The sequence below is a fragment of the Orcinus orca genome, chromosome 11 (assembly GCF_937001465.1).
Source record: "Orcinus orca chromosome 11, mOrcOrc1.1, whole genome shotgun sequence".
NCBI classification, from domain to species: Eukaryota; Metazoa; Chordata; class Mammalia; order Artiodactyla; family Delphinidae; genus Orcinus; species Orcinus orca.
The window spans coordinates 29,491,286-29,501,559 of record NC_064569.1 but is presented as its reverse complement, the minus strand read 5'-3'; the positions used below and the strand labels follow the sequence as shown (position 1 = coordinate 29,501,559).

At 37.3% G+C, this 10,274-nt stretch overlaps 1 long non-coding RNA gene across 1 annotated transcript; it reads left to right on the top strand.

The window, feature by feature from the left end:
- Positions 1-579: 579 nt before the first annotated feature.
- Positions 580-5,814, top strand: LOC125960368 (uncharacterized). Its single transcript, XR_007469936.1, has 3 exons — positions 580-770; positions 1,832-1,893; positions 4,614-5,814. It is a non-coding gene; the product is annotated as an uncharacterized LOC125960368 (long non-coding RNA).
- The last annotated feature ends 4,460 nt before the right edge of the window (positions 5,815-10,274 follow it).

Sequence of the window (10,274 nt, the reverse complement as noted above, 5' to 3'; positions counted from 1 at the left end):
ATGCATATACTTGTCCCACCCACATGGCTGTGTTCCCCTCTCCAGTCTGCATCACTAATAAGCATTTCTAGTTGATCTTTCAGACCTTTACTGTGAGAGACCAATGGATTTAATGAAGAAAGAGTCCTCCAGGGCATGCAGACTCCCCCAGTTTCTTCAGTGCAGGGTTGTTTCACATGGCATTCCCAGCCTGCAATTAACCTTCCTCAAATGTCTGTCCTTCTAACTAAATTCTTCTTCCCAGCTTCCTGCTGTGTCTACCAATTTTGTTTACTTTTGTGTTGTTTTAAGAACTTGTTTTATCTGTATGTAACAGTACTATTGTAACAGTGAAGAGCTAAATTGGACTCCAGGTTAGATCTGTTTCTTTGAATTTAACCTTTGCTTTTCGTTGCTTTTCTTATTATATCATACATAATGGCCTGCCTCAAGGAACACTGCCCCCTCTGCCTGAATGTTAAACTAAACTGCCTTTGTTCAGCTCACAGGGAGCCGATCTGACCCTGCCCGCTTGTGAATGGCTGCAGTTAAGAAGAAATTAACACATCTCCTATTTTGCAAGATAAATGGCCTTTTGTACTTTACTTCTTCACCTTCTCTCCCTCTCTGTTCTGTAAAAGAAACTGGCATCCAGACCCCGATAAGATGGTTTTTGGGGAACATCTTCTCGGTCTGCCGGCTTTCTGAATGAAATCGCTCTTCCTTGCCTCACCACTTCCTGTCCCGATTTATTGGCCTGCCGTGCGGCGAGCAGAGCGAGCTTGGACTCGGTAACACTATTGCATTATTTGGAACATTAGTTACCTCTTAGATGTCATTCTCTAAGAAAGACAGCGTCACATCTGACTCTAACAAATTGTAAATTCTTAAGTATGTCTTAACTGCTAGAATTTTCTATTTCTTATTCCACTTTTTAGAGTATTTCCCTCATTCACATGTGTGTTATATTGTGCAAGTTTTACACACTTGTGATGTTTCTCTGTTCTTGTTTATCATAATTTTTACTGATATAAAGCAAACCCCTTGATTTTTAAAGCATTTTTACCGTAAATTCTATTTTGACTGAGATTTACATTGAAAATCTTGTTTTAATCTTGCTTAAAATTTCCAGGTCTATAAATGGAGATACTTTTAAATGTCTTAAATTTTGGTTTTGATTTGTCTACTATAAATAATATAGTGATAGAATTTTAAGTAGTCCGTCTAGGAAAATTTGTCTTTTAATGCAAGCTTTATATCAATTCACAATTATTATGATCCATAATATACTTCATCTTATATCTGGTTTTCAATGAAATTCTTTTGCTTTTTCCCTTGTTTCTGCATTTTCTTGTATTCCAATTTAAAAACTTTTCTAGAAATAGTTTGTATTTTATATTTATGGTTCTTATTTTTCTCTAATACTTAAAAATGTCTATCCTCTCTTTATAAATGGTACATGTGAAACCGAGCAGGGCCCTTTTGAGGCTCCCAGGCACGGAGGTCTCTTTTTTGTCCCCTATTTCTTGTCGGCGAGATTCCAGCCTCCTTGACCTTCCCTGAGTTCCAAAGGGCAGATTCAAACAGTTGCTAATCAAGGGAGGAGGAGCCAAAAAACCACTTGAGGCAAGATTAAAGGGAGCAGAGAAGCTCATCTAGGTTAGGAGACCCGCCACTGAGACCCTGCACACACCCTAATCTTGTCAGCAACCCCACCCTTGGGAAGCATTGTTATAAAACTCCTTATCAGATCCTCCTGGGTGGGGACACACAGTTTTTTGAGGCAGAAGCCCCCTGTGTCCCCCTTTGCCTGGCAAAGTTATAAAGCTATCCTCTTCTATCTCATCCAAAGCTCTGTCTCCGAGGTTCGATTCAGCACTGGTGTACAGAGAAGCTGAGCTTTCGACATCACAGGTAACTGAAATGACCGTATCTAAATGTAAAACAACTTTAACTGCAGCATAAACATCTATGTATATATCCCTGGTAAAACAAACAAATAACAAAAATATCACTATGCATAACTTCTCCTATAACATAGCAATACATTTTGCATGGAATTTCTTGATCTTTCTCCCCTCCCTACCTCTAAACCCAAGGGTTGGTCCTGCCATCTAAAATATCTCTTCTTGTTTATAAGTTTTTATATATACAAACAAAAACAGCAAACAACATGAACGTTCTTAAATGGTAAAAATGCTGAATAAATGATAGTACATATAAATACAGAAATATTACCGTTTTTATATGTGACTTGTATGTCTGTCCTCACATGATATCTTGATTGATGTTTAAGTGGGAAATGTGGGTTTCAGAGTACTGTGCATAGTTTGCTTCCATTCTTTATAGAAGTAAACAGCAAACACATCTACATATGTGTTTGTGTGTATGTATGTTTTTGTATGGGTGCGTGGTATTGAAGCCGAATCCAGCCTCTGTACCCTGACACCGAATTGAATCTCAGAGACAGAGTTTTGGGTGAAGTAGAAAAGAATAGCTTTATTACTTTGCCAGGCAAAGGGGGACACAGCGGTATAATGTCCGCAAAACTGTGTGTCCAAAAAGGGAGGGGGGGTTGTGAAGAGTCTTATAGTCAAGGGGGCAGGGTTGCTGATAAGGATCAGGCTGTGCATTCCTTCAATCCAAATATCATCTGGCATCAGGTGGTGATGGGCAAACTGTTACCTTATCTGGAATGAAGAGTGCTTCATCAAGTAGTTAACATCTTCCATTTGGTGAGGGTTTTAGTTCTGCAGAAGAGCTCAAAGATATTGTTATGAATATCCTTTGTGGGGGGTGGGGGTGGGGGGGGACCAGGACCCTGCCCTCAAGGCTGTACTATTGTTTCTAGACTGCTCCTCCCTTGTCTCTGCATCCGCCCCCTTCTCCTGATTAGCAACTGTTTGAACCTGGCCTTTGGAACTCAGAGAAGGGGATACAGAAAGGCTTTTGTGCCCAGGAGCCCCATAGGGTCCTGCTGGGTTTCAGTATCTTTTTAAATTCATGAGGAAAGATGTAATAAGTTATACATAAAAAAAAAACCTCATTGCTTGAAGGAGCTAGAAAATGTTTTATTTCTGTGATTGCATTGAACTTGTATTATTTTGCAATACAAATATTTAGTACTTAAATTGCATTACATTCCAAAGTAGTGTTGTCAAAAAGTATTTATGTTTTAGTCAGTTTTCTCCAGAAAAACAGAGCTGCAGCAGATATAAAGATATGCAGAGAGAATTTTTTTATGAAGGTGACGTGATTATGGAGGCTGAGAAGTTCCGCGATCTGCAGTTGGCTTGCTGGAGGCCCAGAACACTGGTGACGTAGTTCCTCTTCAAACCCAAAGGCTAAGTGGAGGGGAGCCAGTGGTGTAGGTCCCAGTCTGAGTCTGAAGGCCTGAGAACCGAAATCATTGATATCTAAGGGCAGAAGAGGGACCTCCTGGCTCCAACAGAGAGTAAATTCACCCTTCCTCTGCCTTCTTGTTCTATTCAGGCCCTCAGTGGATTGCGTGATGCCCCCCTCCATTGGTGAGGGCCATCTTCTTGACTCAGTCTACTGATTCAGATGCTAATCTCTTCCAGAAACACCCTCACAGACATACCCAGAAATAATGTTTCACAAGGTATCTGGGCATCCCTCAGCCCAGTCAAACAAGTTGACACATAAAATTGTCTATCACAATTTAGCATAAGCTGTGTTTTGCTATTTACATATATATGTACATACATATATAGTTTTTTTATATATAAATTTATTATCAGTTTTACTGACCTTTTCTATGTGATTAATTTTCTTTTTCTGAAAAAAAAGTATGTACTTTTAATTTTTATATTTCTTCAATATATTTGTATTTTTATAATTGCATAATTAGTTACAGAGTTGTTTTTGCAATATCTTTTTTTGACCACACTTGCACACGTCGCTATATTGTTTTGGAGAATGGGGTCATCTCTCAATACATGTTTTATTACCTCATCAGATAATAAAGAAAATGGGACTGTTTTAAAGTGTAAATATTCCTTTTCTCTAGGAGTTTGTAGCAATTTATTATTATTTTGTTTGTTCATTAATTTTGTCTGAATGTTTCAGATGAAAGCATCATCAATCTTAACAGGGTTTTGGGGGGTTGTTTTTAATTCAGTGATATGTTGTACTATTTATTTATCTAAATACCTTTTTCTCTTATATTCTCTCTATCCCTTAGTAGGATATATGTTACTGAGGTTGCATATGCATTTATTTTAAATTCCTAAGCTCCCTTAAAGAAAAGTTTCATATTCATATTTTGCAGGAATGCTATCTTCTCAAACATTACTAAGCATATTTATTAAGTTATTTGTGTTTATTTTTCCATTAATTTCTTTCCTTAATAGATAGTTCTTTCATTAGCTCCAGCCAGTGTTCCTCTTCTATGTTCCCCTCAGATATTTGGTCATTATGGATTTTTCTGTGTAAATTTATAACAGTAGTTAGCATTGATCAATAGTAGTTGTTTAAGTGGCTTCTTTTTATTCACTCAGCACAACACTAAATATTTTTCTTTTCCAAACAGCAGATGCACTTTTACTTTATGTGATTTCTAGCTGTGATTGTAATTATGAACTTGAGTCTGGTCTGGTTTTTCTGTTGAACAGGAAGAAATAGCCTTTTCTATGGTGATGACCAGAAGTTTTCCTCAGCACACCTCTCAGCTTCTCCTTCCAGCTTCAACACTCTGGGAACCTGCCATACTTGATCTCTTTGGAGAGGTATTCTGGGACAAATCGTCTAGATACAGAAAATGTTAAGAGGTAACTGGCACAGAATTAACAGCTTTCATACTTGGCTACAAGACAGTCTTCTCTAGTTTCCCATATATTTCTTGACCTGATGTATTTAAGGACGTTTGAAATCACATTATTTTGAAGTGTCTTAATTTTGCTTATATTGGGTTGTGGAAGTTTCAGATTAGGTTTATCCTCTCAAGGCATCTGATCTTATTGGCTCTGTATCCTTCAGAAATAACTGAATAATTGATTTACTAGGGACTTCTCTTGGTTTTTTAGGACCTCCAAGTCTTTAACTGTTTATTTACTATATTTTGTGACTTCTATAATCTCAGTGGGATTTTTGAAGGAAGAAGAGATTAAAACATGCCCTTAGTCAGCCATTTTGAAACCCCAAGTCTCTCTTTTTTTTTAGGTAATATTATCACAGTGAGGGAACAGAAAAAACAGTTAATACCAATCAGATTTTAATACAGAGTACGGTTCTATGAGTTATACATGGACATATAAACAGCAGTTGAAATCTAATCCCTATTAGAAGGAAATGCACATTCTTAAATGTGATTATTTTAACTTCATTATGATTAATTTTAATAAAATTACATACAGTTTTCTGGAATCCAGTTTATCATTAATTAAAATGAAAGGTATGATTAATACATCCACATTAAAAGTGTTTTTAAAAATTAAGCAAGAAAAAAATACACTAATAAAGTAAATGTGTATTTTATTACTAAATAAGGAAAGTTAATTGGTTTGAAATAATTAGACATATCCTAGATTTAAATTGGGTGTAGAATAGAAATCCCACAGAGAATGTAACTTTAATTCAAAAGGTAATACAGTGAATTTTACAAATCATAACTTGAGTGTGGGTGGAAAATCACTTCAGTTTCTTTTTTTGTTTTTGTTCTTTTTTTGCGGTACACGGGCCTCTCACTCTTGTGGCCTCTCCCGTTGCGGAGCACAGGCTCTGGACGCGCAGACTCGGCGGCCATGGCTCACGGGCCCAGCCGCTCCGCGGCATGTGGGATCTTCCTGGACCGGGGCACGAACCTGTGTCCCCTGCATCGGCAGGCAGGCTCTCAACCACTGCGCCACCAGGGAAGCCCTCGGTTTCTTTTTAAAGTGTGCATTCCTGGTCCTCATTTCCAAATATCCTAATGAGATTCACAAGAAACTAAATTCCTAACAAGAATCCCCAGGTAATTCTAATGAGAGACACTGTTCCAAGAGAGTATGTACTCATTTTACCACTCAATAAAAGAGCTCAACAGAAATAGTTAATCAGATTTGATAATGCTGCAGCAATGCTAACTATGAGAGTAATAGTAATAATTACAATTACAAGAGCAAACAAATTAATAGCTTTATAGTTGTCAGTCTGCTATGAACTTTCTTTTAATGGTTTCTACCAATCCTTATAAAAATCTGAGTTCCTACAAATTAAGTTTATACTTCTGATAAAGAATTTAGTCTAAGAAAAGAGAAGCTATTTGTCTATGTCCTATAAGTAGCAAGCATCAGCACTCTCTCACAGCAGAGACTTCTCCCATAATCCTCCCTGCTAGGCACTTCTATTTAAAATCATAATTTTAATAGTGCAAGTTGAAAACAACATATATTTATATAATTACTATGTACCATGTTAATGTATCACATGACTAATAGAAAGACACCTTTCTGATGTTGATTCTTCCCATACAAGAACAAGGTATTTACTTCCATTAGTCATATCTTTTTTGAAGACTCTCCATAATGCTTCACTATTTTATCTATTGAATTTCTAAAATGTATTGAATGAGTTATTTCTAAATATGTAAATTTTTGTTCTATTGTAACAGAGTTTTTTTTTTTTTCTTTCTATGATGTTTCTTATCAATTTTTATTAGGAGAAGTAATTTTGGTAGATGATTAGATCACCAATTTAACACATTGCTTATTTTAATTTTTTGTTACATTACTAAAATTTTCTAGGTAATGTATCTGTAAATTGTTAAAATTTTATACCACTTATGCCTCTCATATAATCATATGATAATTGAAAAAATGCATATTAATCAAGAACTGTGTCAAGCACTGCATTGAGTGTTGGAGTGAAAAAAACAAAAAGCAAAACCTTGCCTCATTAAACTTACAATTTACTGGTAATCTCAGGCATTTGCCAAATAATCATACAGAAATATAATTCCAAATTGGATAGGTTCCATTAAGAAAATACAGAAAGTTTTTTTTTCAATAAATTTATTATTTTATTTATTTAGTTTTGGCTGCATTGGGTATTCGTTGCTGCACACAGGCTTTCGCTAGTTGCACGCAGGCTTTCTGTAGTTGTGGCGAGCGGGGACTACTCTTTGTTGCGGTGCGAGGGCTTCTCATTGCAGCGGCTTCTCTTGTTGTGGAGCACTGGCTCTAGGAACGCGGGCTTCAGTAGTTGTGGCTTGCGGGCTCTAGAACGCAGGCTCAGTAGTTGTGGTCCACAGGTTTATTTGCTCCGCATGTAGGATCTTCCCGAACCAGGGCTCAAACCCGTGTCCCCTGTATTGGCAGGCAGACTCTTAACCACTGCGCCACCAGGGAAGCCCAAGAAAATACAGAAATCTTTTAATGTATGCCACGGGCATGTGATTAGCAGTTCAGATTTTAGAGAAATGCTGCAGTTAACTAGAAGTGTTACGGAATATTATTTTACATGGGTGGCACTATTTGAAAGCTCCAGGCATGAGGGAAAACAGGGCACAATGGAGAGCCTAGGGCCTGGTGACTGAGGCAGAGACCACAAAGGGGAATGAGATACGAGAGTGTATTATCTACTGCTGTGTAAGAAATTACCTAATTTTAATGGTTTCTAACAATAAAAATGTATTTTCTAACAGTTTTTGGGAGTCAGGGATCAGAGTGTGACTTAGTTAAGTGCCTTTGTCTAACATCAATACTGAAATTAGAGTCTGTAGGCCACCTGGGGCTCTGGTCACACCTATAGACTCAAAGTGAGGAGGGATAAATCCAGTTACAAGTCCATTCATGTGGTTGTTGGTAAGTCTCTGTCCCTCGACACATGAGCCTCCTACAGGGCTGCTCGACAAGGTGGCCTAACATGGTGATCAAATCCAAGAAAGCGTGAGAGAAAGCAGCCAAAAGGGAAGCCAGTCTTTTTACAGTCTAATCTTGGAAATGACAAGTCACCCCTTCTGCTATTCTATGTTACAAAGGACTCCATAAGTCCAGCCTCCACCACCCACAGCCCCTCCCTCCATGACCCACACCACCACACACACACATGCACACTCCATCCTTCCAATCTTCTCCATCTCACTGTCTATTGTTTCTGTTCCCAGGGTGACCATAAGCTGTGGCTGAACCATAAAAATCTTCACGTACGCACAAGCTGATAGTGCTTTGCAAAACGCCCATACTGTGCCCCTCTTACTCCCTGTCTGACGACTTCTTTGTTTGAGCCGTTACAGGACCTCTTTTGGCACGTTCCTTTGCACAACCTGAAAGTATGTGGGAGTTAATCTCCCAAGGGATAAACTTTGAACAGTAGGATTCAGTAATTTGTTGGTAAATTCAGTCCTATTTATCCCTTGCAATAGAAGGACCCCAAATGAAGCTAGTATGGATTTTTGAGAGTGATCATGGTATTCTGTAATTTGTCTTACTTAGTGGTAGGCAGTTCAATAATCTATACTTGTGTCATCTCTCCCTTCCTCCTTGCCACTTTGTCTTTCACTTCTCCCTAGAAATGAACATAACTCCTCTGCCTCAGGCTCAGCTTTCTGGAAAGACTAAGCTACCAGTTTGTACTTAGAATGCTAATCTTCAGGGTGGAATTTCAGAACTGAATTTTACCCTCAACTGAAAGCAATAAGAACACCATGTAACAGCACAATCACTAAAGATTTTATGTGTCATTTGGATGAGGTATAGGTGGAAGGTGAAGAGTTCAGATTTATAATGGCTAAGGCACAGTATGACAGCAAAAAATAATTATAAGAACTGTGAAGTGGGTTGGCTTTTTATAAACTGCTAACCATAAGAATGCACTGTAAACCGTTGTTATTTTTAACCCAAATTTTAGTATAAAAATATGTGACCTTCAAAAATTAGAAGTTTGCATTCCTATATCCCTTACCTAGAGTTTCCAGGTTTCATTATTTGCTATATATCTTTTATCTCTCACCCTCGGTCTACCTAAACATACACTCACAACAATACACACTTTGATTACATATTTATCAATTATTTAAAACTAAGTTTCTGATACTTCACACAAATATTTTAGCTTGTATTTCATTTTTTTTAAAAGATATTTTATCTAATTGTAATGATCACATCCAGAAAATTTAAGCCTGATATACAAAATGTTCTTTAATATTTATGTCATGTGTTCAATATAACAATTTTCCCCAAATATGCCACTGAATATTTTTCTAGTTGTTTTTATTTCTTAGTTCTGATCCAAGATCTAATAAAAGATCGCATATTGAATTTTCTGGTCATCTAGAACAACCCATATTCCTTTTATTTTTATAACAACGTTTTCACAGTTGTGACTGGGAATTTTCTTCACTTACTTCCAAATACCAGGAATGAACTTGACTAAGGGCTCCAAATCCACCACTCTGAAATCCAGCTCTGTGATAACACTGAGGTCACAGGCTATCTATGGGACTCCTCTTAGAGCCGATGTTGCCAGTAACAATGTCCCTTTATTTTCCATTCTTGATATTGAAATTTTTCATTCTTATAGGAAGCTCTTCTCCCTTTTTTCTTGGTCACTGTAACTAGAAGTTTGTCAATTTTATTGAACTTTTCAAAGAATATGCTTTTATTTGCATTGATTTTTTTTTATTTTTCTATTTTCAATTTCATTAATTTCTTCTCCATTCTTTATTACTTCTTTCTACTTGCTTTGGGTTTAGTTTGCTCTATTTTTCTTTAAAAATTTCTTAAGATGGGGCTTCCCTGGTGGCGCAGTGGTTGAGAGTCTGCCTGCCGATGCAGGGGACACGGGTTCGTGCCCTGGTCCGGGAAGATCCCACATGCCGCGGAGCGGCTGGTCCCGTGACCCATGGCCACTGAGCCTGCGTGCCCAGAGCCTGTGCTCCGCAACGGGAGAGGCCACAACAGTGAGAGGGCCGCGTACCACACACACACACACACAAAATTTCTTAAGATGAAAAATTAAATTATTGATCTGAGTCATTTCTTCTTTCCTAATATAAGTATTCAATACTATAAATGACCCTGAAAGCACTGCTATAACTGTATCCCTCATATTTTGATGTGTTGTATTTTTATCTGTATTTCATACAGACTATTTTTTCATTGGTTTTAGACTTCCCCTTTAACCCTGGGTTATTTAGAAAGGGGATGTTTAATATCTAAAGATTTGAGAATTTTTTAGATTTATTCCTGTTTGACTTATAGCTAAATTCTATTATGCTATTAAAATGTAGCTATGATTTCTACTCTTTTAAATTGTTTGAGATATTTTTATTGGCTTATTATATGGTCTATCTTGTT